Consider the following 14,072-nt stretch of genomic DNA (forward strand, 5'->3'; position numbering starts at 1 on the left):
ATTTATGTAAATGATATGCCTTCTAGTATTACAGGTGATTCAAAAATATTTCTGTTTGCTGATGACACCACCTTGGTAGTGAAGGATCTTGTGTGTAATATTGAAACATTATCAAATAATGTAGTTCATGATATAAGTTCGTGGCTTGTGGAAAATAATTTGATGCTAAATCACAGTAAGACTCAGTTTTTACAGTTTCTAACCCACAATTCAACAAGAGCTGACATTTTAATCAGAGAGAATGGGCATGTTATAAGCGAGACGGAACAGTTCAAGTTCCTAGGCGTACGGATAGATAGTAAGCTGTTGTGGAAAGCCCATGTTCAGGATCTTGTTCAGAAACTAAATGCCGCTTTATTTACCATTAGAACAGTATCTGAAATAAGTGACATTTCAACGCGAAAAGTAGTATACTTCGCATATTTTCATACGCTTGTGTCATATGGTATTATTTTTTGGGGTAATTCTTCTGATTCAAAAAGGGTATTTTTGGCTCAAAAACGGGCTGTTCGAGCTATGTATGGTGTAAGTTCGAAAACCTCTTGTCGACCCCTATTCAATAGTCTGGGAATTTTGACATTGCCCTCACAGTATGTATTTTCTTTAATGTCGTTTGTTGTTAGCAATATTAGCTTATTCCCAAGAGTTAGCAGCTTTCACTCAGTTAATACTAGGCAGAAATCAAATCTGCATGTGGAATGCACTTCCTTGACTCTTGTGCAGAAAGGAGTGCAGTATTCTGCTGCATCCATTTTCAATAAGCTACCACAAGAACTCAAAAATCTTAGCAGTAGCCCAAACACTTTTAAGTCTAAACTGAAGAGTTTCCTCATGGCTCACTCCTTCTATTCTGTCGAGGAGCTCCTGGAAGAGCTAAGAAATTAAGCAAATTCCAGTGTTACATTCTTGATTTCTTTATTTAAACTAACGACCTGTCGCCTGAATATGTTTCTTATATTTCATTTTATCTGTTTCTACAATCGTGTTATAATTTCATGTATTGACTCGTTCCATGACCATGGAGACTACTCCTAAATGTGGTCCCACGGAACAATAAATAAATAAATAAATAAAGTAACGAAATGGTGTCATTTCTCTGAAGGTAGGACTGATGTTCATGACGAACAAAGAACAGGTCGGCCATCTGTGATCTCTGTTGCCCTTCTTCGGAGAACGGAGGAAGCAATTCGTGCGAACAGACGTCTCACATTGAAAGAATTGCTTCAGATCATACCGGACATGTCAATGACAACTCTTTATGACGTTATGACTGTCAGGTTAGGGTACAGGAAATTGTGTGCGCACTGGGTTCCAGAACTGTTAACGGAAGAACACAAAAACAAAAAGGATGGGCTTTGCACTCGACTTCCTCACACGCTATGGTGAAGCAGGTGATGAGTTCTTTGATCACATTGTGACAGGTGACGAGAAGTGGGTTTATCACCATACACCTGAATCCAAGCAACAATCAATGCAATGGCGCCATTCGAATTCAGCAAAAGTCAAGAAATGCAAAACGTCGATTTCAGTGAAGAAAATCATGGCTTCTGTTTTTTTAGGACAGACAAGGCATTCTTCTGTTGGAATTTATGCCTCCTGGAACAACAATTAATGCTACTGAATATTGCCAGACTTTGAAACGTCTTCGAAGAGCAATTCAAAACAAACGCGGGGGAATGCTGCCAAGTGGAGTCCGCTTGCTTCATGACAATGCTCGGCCTCACACAGCCCTCGTAACCAAAGCACTTCTCTAACAATTCAAATTGGACGTATTGGACCATCCGCCATACCTTGCGCCCACCGACTTCCATGTCTTCCGTTACCTGAAGTCACATTTTGGTGGAAAATCATTCCACGACGATGAAGAGGTCAAAGATGAAGTTGAAATTTGGTTCCGACAACAGGCGGCAACCTTCTATGAGTGTGGGATACAAAAGCTTGTGCACCGACCTAACAAATGTTTGGATAACAGGGGTGATTATGTCGAAAAATGACAAATAATCCAGTTAATAAGATGTAACTGACGTTTTCTAAATAAATGTTCTATTTAAGGACTGCGAGCCATTGCATCTTTACTTTTCGAAATGCCCACGTATATGCAATTTAGTTTTTGTGGTGTATAGCTGGAGTCAGCCGAAGTAGGTACTGCCCATCACAAAATGATTTTCAGTGTTTTCGGTTTACCGATATGTATTAGCAGAGACAGTAAAACACGAAATATAACCAGTACCTCCAGCAGCGGCTGTGTAGTGTTGCTGCATGACGGTAGCAGGCAGCGCGCCGCATGGCGTCACACGAGACAGGGAAAGTCGGACAAGGAAGACGTGACGAACAAAGATTTAGCGATCTTTTGGTATCTGTTGTGGGTATCGAGTGCATTAGAGACCGGTTAAGAACAATCCACGTAGCCACAGCAGTAATATGGCACAATACAGTACCACTTGAAGACGACTTCACAGGATGCCCAGGTGTTTCAGTTTTATTATCTCTAAGGCGATAATATTTACTGACTTTTACGAAGGTTTGAGTTAATAAAACATAGCACAAATTAAGCAAAGCACTGTCAGTTTAGCTTACAAGAGAAAGTTCCCAGGTGTAAATAAATGATCTTGATGAAACTTGGTGTGTATTAAAGGGGTCAAAATTAAGCAATACGTATATTTTTTCGGTTTTGCCCAGTTTCAATTTTAAGGAGTAAAACGCACCACGAAAGGTAATCTGGCGTATTAGGTTTAGAGGGCGTATCTTAGAAGAGATGACATTTAAAAACTGTATTTCATATAAAAGTTGAAATATAATTAAAGTTCTTGAAAACTGCATAATCAACTTCTGGTATAATTTGAAATTCTGAAAAGTAACCTATCACCATTAATTAATTAATTTAGAAAAATGAAAACTGTGCTGTAGGAATATTTTCAACATACCTGATTAAAATATCTAAACGCTCATTATTATTCTAATTGTATGTTTTACTTAGTTTTGTTTTATGTTTGAAATTGTTATTTTAAGTTATAAATTTGTGTTATTTTTTGTTTCTTTCATTTATTGTTACACATATACGTTATTTTGTTACTTGAAAATAATAAGTATCTCATAATTTGGATTTTCAGCCCTTGTATTTTTCGTGTTTGCAGTTAAAATTATTGGATGTAAGGTCCGCCAGTTATGCAAAACACCGTTTCTTCAAAGTTCCCAAACATGTTTCAGCACCTCTGTGCCATCATCAGTGGGTTTCTGTTTTATTTAATCTTTAATGTGAACATTTTTACTGAATGATTACAAAATTACGGAAATATTTGGTTCAAACAACTATTTGTTTCTGTTAGTTTTGCAGGACCACTTGCGTGTTGTTTCGTATTGGTATCTTGCCATCTGCAACCAAGTGATGTTGATGAGAAATTTTGTTGGGAGTTACCTATCATTTTATGCTTTAAACGTAATTTAGTTTGTGCGATATTTAATTCATCTGGCTACATGGCCCACCCAGTTCGATTTAATTTTAATTGTAGTCTTAATCACGGCTTTCCCTCCAGCGTGTTCTCCGATCCATTGGTTCAATTCCCAATACGGATCTGCCAATTACACACCAAGCAACCCTTGCTTTATGAGTGGTTGTCACTCTGAAAGTCCATATGTCACAGCCATAAGTCAGGACTAGCAATACCTAATGGTTTCAAAATTTTCGTCTCAAACACATTGGAAGCTTAGTTTTCACTTTCTTTTACTTTAGCGAAAATACTCCATTCGTTGTCTACAGGTGCTCTACTTACGAAAACGCATCAGTTAGCTATGTAACATGATTGTTAAACGGTGCTGTTCATTTTTGATGTGTTCGTTACATATTGTTTTTGTCTTAACGTCGATCGCATGAAAGCCAGATTACTGTGTTTGTTCATGAGACCCAGAAGTCATTAGATAGTGGAGCTCAGGTTGTAATCTTACCCTCGCACACGTCACCATTATATTTCTCTGTCTCTAAAAGTTTGGAAAGCTTCTAGAGGCGTAAGATATACAAAAGAAAAACTTTTTACTTATCTTCATTTTCCCTTCTTGTTGGCTGCAGTTCTTGAGGCTGAAATTTTGTCTTACTGGGTTCCAGATGACTAAATAGCTGATGAAGTACTATCTGTTGCTATGATTTTCTTTTATTTTGCCCCATTCTTCTATATCACACTGACTTTACAATCTCCATTTCCATAAAACTATCAATTACATTGTTGTAGGCAAAATAAAAAAAATAAAAACACCCGCGCTTCCATCAGAGACATGCCAGCCACTACTAACATTCTGCGGTGCTCACAATATTCCAAAGAGTTTACAAAGCAGAAAAGTTTACAAACTTTGTTGACAAAAGATGAATCATCACCGATATTCAACATTATTCTATAAATGAATCCAGAAATAAATTTAATAATTAGCGTTAGAGTGTGCAATTAATAATATGAATTTTAAATACGCCAGATATTTCGCAATTTCAAATAGTTCTAAAAGAAGAACAATTATAACCGTTAGTACATATCGATTGGAACTAATTGCTTTCTTTTCAAACTTATTTTAGACCGGAACATAAATCATCATATACAAAATCATATGAAGTTCATTGAGTTAAACAGCTAATATAATGTTCACCTATACAAGAATCGATGGTATACATGGTATCTGTTATTTCTATAAAAAAAGGTAATGTTAGAGGGGGGGTATTTCATTACAAGGTCGATATAGTGTTTCTTGATTTCTAGAAAGTCCTTGAGAAAATACCACAATGACGCCTAATGCCGGCCGGTGTGGCCGAGCGGTTCTAGGCGCTTCAGTCTGGAACCGAGCGACGGATACGGTCGCAGGTTCGAATCCTGCCTCGTTCATGGATGTGTGTGATGTCCTTAGGTTAGTTAGGTTTAAGTAGTTCTACGTTCTAAAGGACTTATGACCTCAGATGTTAAGTCCCATAGTGCTCAGAGCCATTTGAACCATTTATTGTCGCCTAATAAACAAACACACGCACACAGAATATCGGAATATCCGAACTGCTGTGGTTTAGGGTTGAAGATTTCTTAACGAACAGAACTCACTACATCCATCTTGATGAGGAGGCATCGTCAGAAGGAAAAGTAGGGTCCGGCGAACCTCAAGATAGTATGACCGAACGGCTACTGTTCAAACTATACAGCATGTAATGGGTATAAGTGCAGACACTTTTACATTTGGTACCTCAATATGTACACACATCAGTGTGTTGGTTGTTTTTTCTCTGTGCCGAACTGTCTTTCCACAAACACAGTCGTAACTGCACCACTGAGTAGACTACGCCTGTCGTTATAGACTAAACTTTTGCATCCGCACATTCACACTTCAACACCTGACTTGCTGCCCAAGATCATAAGCATTAAGGCCTTGCCCTTGGCAGATGTACTTGGAGGTACTACCCAAACTGAAAATATACGACTTGTAATAGCTGCAATTATAATATTAGTCTGCGGAGGACGTAAATTCTGTTGTAATGTTGTTCGGTACACCGTCCTCAGTCACCAATAGAAATATCTGCTCTAATGCCTGTTACACCCTGTGTACAGGGTGATTCAGCTGTCCCTACCGAGCGGTTCTAGGCGCTTCAGTCCGGAACCACGCGGATGCTACGGTCGCAGGTTCGAATCCTGCCTCGTGCATGGATGTGTGTGATGTCCTTAGGTTAATTAGGTTTATGTAGTTCTAAGTCTAGGGGACTGATGACCTCAGATGTTACGTCCCATAGTGCTTAGAGCCATTTGAACCATTTGTCCCTACCGATGTGGTTTTATGAAACACTCAAGTCTATATCTGGACTTCAAAAACCACACGCAAGATTATCTCTTTGTAGGAGATTTAAAGTACTTAAAGTTTGAACTGGAATACGTTTCCCTACAGTCCACGGTATTCGAGTTACACTACTGGCCATTAAAATTGCTACACCAAGAAGAAATGCAGATGATAAACGGGTATTCATTGGACAGATATATTATACTAGAACTGACATGTGATTACATTTTCATGGAATCTGGGTGCATAGATCCTGAGAAATCAGTACCCAGAATAACTACCTCTGGTCGTAATAATGGCCATCATACACCTGGGCATTGAGTCAAACAGAGCTTGGATGGCGTGTACAGGTACAGCTGTCCATGCAGCTTCAACACGATACCACAGTTCATCAAGAGTAGTGACTGGCGTATCGTGACGAGCCAGTTGCTCGGCCACCATTGACCAGACGTTTTCAATTGGTAAGAGATCTGGAGAATGTGCTGGCCGGGGCAACAGCTGAAAATTTTCTGTATCCAGAAAGGCCCGTACAGGACCTGCAACATGCGGTAGTGCATTATCCTGCTGAAATTTAGGGTTTCGCAGGCATCGAATGAAGGGTAGAGCCACGGGTCGTAACACATCTGAAATTTAACGTCCACTGTTCAAAGCGCCGTCAGTGCGAACAAGAGATGACCGAGATGTGTAACCAATGGTACCCCATACCATCACGCCGGGTGATACGCCAGTATGGCGATGACGAATACACGCTTCCAATGTGCGTTCACCGAGATGTCGCCAAACACGGATGCGACCATCATGATGCTGTAAACAGAACCTGGATTCATCCGAAAAAATGACGTTTTGCCATTCTTGCACCTAGGTTGGTCGTTGAGTATACCATCGCAGGCGCTCCTGTCTGTGATGCAGCATCAAGGGTAACCGCAACCATGGTCTCCGAGCTGATAGTCCATGCTGCTGGAAACGTCGTCGAACTGTTCGTGCAGATGGTTGTTGCCTTGCAAACGTCCCCATCTGTTGACTCAGGGATCGAGACGTGGCTGCAAGATTCGTTACAGCCATGCGGATAAGATGCCTGTCATCTCGACTGCGAGTGATACGAGGCCATTGGGATCCAGCACGGCGTTCGGTATTACACTCTTGAACCCACCGATTCCATATTCTGCTAACAGTCATTGGATCTCGATCAACTCGAGGAGCAATGTCGCGATACGATAAACCGCAATCGCGATAGGCTACAATCCGACCTTTATCAAAGTCGCAAACGTGCTGGTACGCATTTCTCCTCCTTACACGAGGCATCACAACAACGTTTCACCAGGCAACGCCGGTCAGCTGCTGTTTGTGTATGAGACATCGGTTGGAAACTTTCCTCATGTCAGCACGTTGCAGGTGTCGCCACCGGCGCCAACCTTGTGTGAATGCTCTGAAAAGCTAACCATTTCCACATCACAGCAACTTCTTCCTGTCGGTTGAATTTCGCGTCTGTAGCAAGTCATCTTCATGGTGTAGCAATTTTAATGGCCAGTAGCGTTTTATTCAAGAAAATTCTGCCCCACAGTCATCCTTCACTAGTCAGGATTTCTAGTATATTGTTTGTGGCACTCCGTCCTACCACTGTACAAATATTTCCGACTACAAGAACTATTCCCGATATTCGATCTGTTTTGGTCTTTACTGATGGGGCTATTACGTCAGCAGTGTAGTCGGCTATTTCGTTAACATTATTAATTTAAACTTAACCTTGAGGATAACGAAAGAATAGCTACTTGTGTAAACATTACGATAAAACTAATTACTTTGCCAGGTCGATCCAAAATTAACCCTTACAAGGGCAATAGTTTTGTAGTAAGAAGGCCTGACGAATCCAGCGATGTAACTGTTTATTTTATACTCTTGAAATTCACAAAATTGCTACGTGAAAATTAAGTGAACATCAGTTTTGCAATTTGTAAGTTCTCGACTAAGCCCGTGGCGTCATGATGCCAGTCAATGAACACTAGAAAAGGTCGAATGTGGTAAATAACTCGTGCATTCGCGGGTGGGGGGTGGGTGTCGGAGTTGGGGTGCGTTTGAAGATCACTATTGTGCGTTTATATTGAAAAACTCGAAAACTACTGCCTTCAGTGAAAACAGATCGTAGTACAAATTTTAACTACGTTAAATTTCCTATAAAAAGGTCGGGTTCATTCTTTTATAGGACTAATAGTCTGCCGGTAGCAAGAGAGAGAATATGAAAATCTCGCGCATAGGTTTTGATGGACAGACGTAGAATTGAGAGTTCCATTAAATGACATCTGTAGGAGCAGCTGAACCACCTTGTATATATGATGCGCTAGATAATGTCTGTATCTGTATGAGGCTGTTCAGGGACGGCGAAATTCTGTGTAAATAGGTCACATCGTTAGGAAATTGTTACGGAATTCTGAGAAGTCCAGATGATCTTCACTTGGTGCAAAAATTGGCAGCTGAGACCGAACAAAAAATAAATATAGCTGTATCGTATGTACGTAGTAAAAAAGATGCAATATCATTTTCAGCTCTTCACAGAAAATTAATAATTCACTAAATTTCGCTGATGCAGCCGTGAAAATTCCAACTCGTAGATAATTTCGGAAACTAAATAATGCTGTTCGCAGATGATGCGGTTGTTAAGAAAGGAGAAACCTCGGAAGACTAACGATTTGTAGGAAGATCTGCAGAGGATTGGTGAATGGTGGAAGGGCTGGCAGTTCACCCTGAACGTAAATAAGTGTAGCATACTGCGCGCACATGGAAGAAGAAATCCACTTATGTACAATTACACTATTCGCGAGAAATTGCTGGAAACAGCAACAACCGTAAAATACCCAAGACTAACCAATCGGAACGCCCTTAAGTGGAATGACCGCAGAAAACAAATGGTAAGGAAAGCAGATGCCAGACTGAGATACACAGGGAGACACTTATAAAAATTTAATTCATCCACGAAAGAAGTGGTTTACAAAACACTTATTTGACCGTTTACTGAGTACTGTTCACCAGTCTGGGAGCCTTCTCAGGTAGGATTAGTGGAAGAGACAGACTATATCCAACGAAGAGCTATTCCTTTCGTCGCGGGATAGTTAAGTCTGCGCGAGAGCGTTATGCACATGCTTAACAACGTCCAGTGGCAAGGGTTACAAGATAGACATCGTGTATCACTGAGAGGTTTGCTATTGAAATTCCGAGAGAGTACGTTCCGGGAAGAGTTGGCAACATATTATTTCCTCCTACGTGCATCTCGCGAGATGACTACAATGAGAAAATTCGAGAAATCAAAGCCAATACGGAGATTTACCGACAATCATTCCTCTCATGCGCCATTCGTGAATGGAACACGGAAGGGGGATCAGGTAGTGGTACCAGAAGTACCCTCCGCCACACACTGTCAGGTGTTTTATGGAGTACGGATGTAGACGTAGATTTTGGTCATATGTCTTCCGGCCACCCTCGTGGTGACACAAGAGCCTGGCAGTGGGAGAGTTGGAATTTACATGGCTGCAAGCCAAAATTTAATGGAGATGCGATATAGATGGACTATATGATTCACGATCAGTCACCCTTACCAGTCGCAACAATCAAACATGTAAGAGTATCTTTTCGAAGTGATTTAGGGAGAAATACATAAACCTACCGTGGGAAAGGCAAATGTCTGGCCCAGAGTTATTGAAAGAATATTAAGCTACAACAGTTCACGAAAAAAAGGGGTAGCCTTCAAAACCCTGGTTCGCACCTTTGAGAATTGTTCGACAGTCTGGTACCCTTATCAAGCTAGATTAACGGAAGAGGCAGAGAAATGCCAAAGAAAATCGGGGCACTTCGATTCGCGTTTGGTTTGTCTGCGTTAGAATGAAAAGATCAAGAAACTGCAGCATGAGGCCCTGCATGAAAGACGTCGTTCAAAACTTAATTCCGAGAGATAGTGTTCCATAGCGACTCCGGAAACATGTTGCTTCCTTTGACATGTAGGGTGGTTCCGTGATGATGACACAAACGTTCAGCGATGATGGAGAAGGGAAAATGTATCAGTCTGAGGTAAGGGATCCTGATACGGTAACGACTTAGTCCAAAGTTATAAGCATAAAACGCTCTGATACTTCTGACAGTGTAATACACGTACCGGTACTGTTTCTATAACATTATAGGGTAGACAACTTTCAGAGGTAGTAGTAGGGATCAAAAGAAGAAAAAACGCCTAGTAAACAAGGACACTAAAATGCATACCTTAAGAGCTATGGGAACTTGTTCTGTAGAAGACAGGATGCCGAGAGTTTCGAAAATAGTATTAGGCAACGATTTATAGAAACAGGAGACGTGAGTACAATAGATGACTAATAGGTACCTTAGAGAGATGAAATAATGAACGCAAAAATACACAGACCAGTAGAAATCCGTGGATAATGTAAAATATATTGAATTTAACTGACGAAATAAGAAAATATAAATTGTACTAAATGAACCAGGCAAAAGCAAAAACAGACGATTAAAATTAAACTGACTTTAAGTACAAAATGTCAAACGTACAAAAGTGACATTCAAACGGGTTTTTCTTAAATAACTCGAAAAAAAATGTATCCTAGTACAAAGTTTAACTACATTAAATTTCCTACAAAAAGGTCCTGTTCATTTTCTTTCATAGGACTAATAGTTTGAGCACAGGAAGCGAGAGAATATGAAAATCTCGCGCGTGGTTTTTGAAGAGACTGTGGATCGCATAAAACCTATTGGTAGGTCGTTAGGGGCAGCTGAATCACCCTACAGTAGAGCAGCTGAATCTCCCAATAGTAGGGTGATTCAGCTGCCCCTACCGATCTACCAATAGGTTTTATATATATAGGGCAATTCAACTGTCTCTACCGACCTACCGTTAGGTTTTATGCAATCCACAGTGGCTACAAAAACCACAAGTGGGATTTTCGTATTCTCTCGCTCGTATGCACAAACTATTAGCCCTACAGAAAAAAATGAACAGGACCTTTTTGTAGGAAATTTAATGTCGCTAAATTTTGTATATTTAAGGATGTACAGTATGGTATAGAATAGCTCATTAAAAATTGCACATACAACTTTGGTTAATGACATAAATCTAGGAAAAATATATTTTACGTTGAATTGCTTACAAGTACTAGTTATAACACCTTAGTTCAAAATATCCACTCACGTCATAGCAAATATTTGATTAAAAGTACTGTTGACACATAGTACGAAAATATAATTATCTGATACGAGGTTATTGCAAGTATTTGATTACACTGTAATAGAAGCTGGTCATTAAAAATGTGTTTAATGCTTCCTTAAATGAAGACAGTTCTTTTTTTTCTTCAATCTGTGCTGGAAATTTGCTATATGATCTAGTACCTTGAATGTTTGTTTGTTTTTGTGCTAAAGCCTTGTTTATTATTTTTATATGGATGACACTGCAAACCCTTGTATTGTAAGAACGAAGATCTTAGTTTTGAAATTTTCAGTGTACCTTTTCATTTTACTTACACTTTTTATATATGGAAGCATGGTAAGGGTAGAATACTTAGCTGTCGAAATATTTGCTTGGAAGCTGTTAGCCTTGAACAGTAATTATTCTGTTGCTTCGTTTTTTTGAGTGAAGATTGTTTTCAGGTTTGTCTTATTATGACCTCAGAAGGTGCGGCCATAGCTAACAGCAGAATGAATGTATGAAAAGCAGACAATTCTGCTACGCTCTCTGTTACACAGGATACTAATTACATATAATGCAAAGCAAGCAGATCTTAACTTGTCAGTGAGATAGACGATATGGGCTTTCCAGTCTAAATTTTCATCTATATGCACACCCAAAAGTTTTTACAGCTACCCTCTGAGTTTTTTTATTTTGTTTTCTGAGAAACAGATCATTATGTGATCTCGTTTTCCTCTAATTGATGTAAATAGCTTTTGAAAAAGTGAAGGTAACTTGTTTATTTCAAACCAATTTTATAAATATTCCACAATTCTGTTTGTAGATGTTGGCAGTACCTGGTTTGTATCGGTTACAACACCATTTTTCTCATAAGCAAACAGCATTATGTGAGTAACATTGATTGTAATACTGACAATATTTACATAAATAAGAAATAGAAGAGAACTTAGAACACCGTCTTGTGGTACCCCAGTTGATATAGCCTGAATACCAGATCTACAAACAATACTTTGGCTTTTAATGTTTGCTGAGGTAATTTCTACTACTTGTGTCCTATTATGGAGATATGACTGAAACTATTTTTTATTTACTTGTTTTTTCTATGAAAACGTTGTTCTGTACACTTTTGTAAATGAACATGCGGATTCCTGCTAGCAGTAATTCAGCGATTATACTTCAAAACTCGTACGAGATTCATGTTGTTGAGTTGATGTAATTACTGTATCTGGACCAGAGGAAACAAAGAAACCAACAGCAGTAACATTCTTTTGCATAGGGATAGACGCACTTATTATCAGATTAAAAATATAGCCAATAATTTAGCATGTGCTTCGTATATAAGTGAGCCAACATATTCACTTAAATTGTAAAAACAAATTGTAAGAAAAATTTTTAAAATTTGCTGTAAAATCTCCTTCCCCCCCCCCCCCCCCCCAATGGCCTTACAAAGTGTGATATCAAAATGTCCACATGTTTCTGAGTTGTTCTTGCTTGTTTATAGACAGATTCACAGTTGTGTGTAATGTAACTATGACAACCAATGTTAATTTATGGATCTCCAAGATTAGATCTGATGTATGGCATCACATTTGTATCGGTATAGAAAGGTTAGTGTAATTTTTGCGTATGACAAATAATGAACTACAGGAATTATTAAAATGATTTAAATTTCTTCCTCTTCATAAGTTGTTGCACAGAGAACGTCCCTTTGTTCACTTTATTTCTCTTTCAAATTCATACATATCAATAAAAATGGTGCAACTTGTCTTTAGAAGTGACTCTTCTATAACATGGTTATCACAAAATGTTATATGGGATAGAGACAATATTTTTTTTAAAAACTGTCACGTATCCTTGTGTGACTTTGACTACTTATATATTCTTACAGCTGATCGTGGAGAGTTCTTAGCAAAATCATAATACTGTAACTTGCATATTTCAAATGAGAAGACAATTCATTATTCTCTGCAAACGATATAACGATGGTAGGCAATGCGAGACCTCGTAACTCCATTTTGTTGAATTTTACAGGAGAAGCAAAAACGATATGTTAAAAAATAATATAAAGTGTACAGATAACGTTGCTATATGTAACTGTATAACAGAAGGCTAGCTATAGGCAGATTAGAGAATTCCGTGCACTTTCAAATCTCTCTTTGATTATGGAGTTACTGGTTATTGCAGTTGCGAGGTTTTCGCAGACAGATTGAGTTACGAGGTTATCACAGACAGATGGTGTTACAAGGTTTTTATTGCCTGCCATCGATAAATAAATGAGTTTCAGTTATAATAGATGGTACGGATTAACTCAGGGGCAACATGTAACAACATTCAGTGGAGTCCATTTCACCTCCCACTTTGAAGCACAGTGTCATAAACAGTGCAGCACAAATCTACCATTCTTCCTTGCAAATGTATTCACGTGTGATTAAAAGATACCACAAACAATATACTTTACCACCAATTATTGCACTAAACTCTTACTCCTATCTCCAATGAAAATTAATATAATACACAACTCATATGCTTCCATCATTGTGTGTATTAGTGAATTGTGTGTAAATAAAGTTTACTAAATGCAATAGCATTCAGTACAATGGGAGTACGTCCACAAAATACCATACAATTCCATGTACAACAGTGCACTACCATGCAGAGTATTTTTACTGTGTAGTACAACTTGGCACAATAACTACTTATTCAGTCACTAAGAATGCAAAGTATACTCAAAGGCAATAATAAAGTCGAATAGCTGCTAACATGGAGTACTTCATTAAATGAGGGAAAGTACGAAAAATGGTCTGCGAACAAAAAAATCAAATAGAATGTCAGCAATATACTTATAATGAAATTATATCGAGTAGTATGCACTCGCATTCACAAGCAGGATGAAGTATACTTAAGTCCATGCTATAAAACTAGCTCTGCTCTGTTTTATATAAAACAAAAACAAAATCTGAAATCACATACACCACCCAAAATAAGGAAAATAAAATACCAAGCGGAATACGTGCATCATTCTTGCAATGCTGTTGACAGAGTGGAAGCTGTAATTAGAAACACAGAGTGATGAAATCAGCTTATCTTTTGTACAATATGAAAA

Source organism: Schistocerca serialis, chromosome 3 (genome assembly GCF_023864345.2).
Source record: "Schistocerca serialis cubense isolate TAMUIC-IGC-003099 chromosome 3, iqSchSeri2.2, whole genome shotgun sequence".
In the NCBI taxonomy this organism is placed as follows: Eukaryota; Metazoa; Arthropoda; class Insecta; order Orthoptera; family Acrididae; genus Schistocerca; species Schistocerca serialis.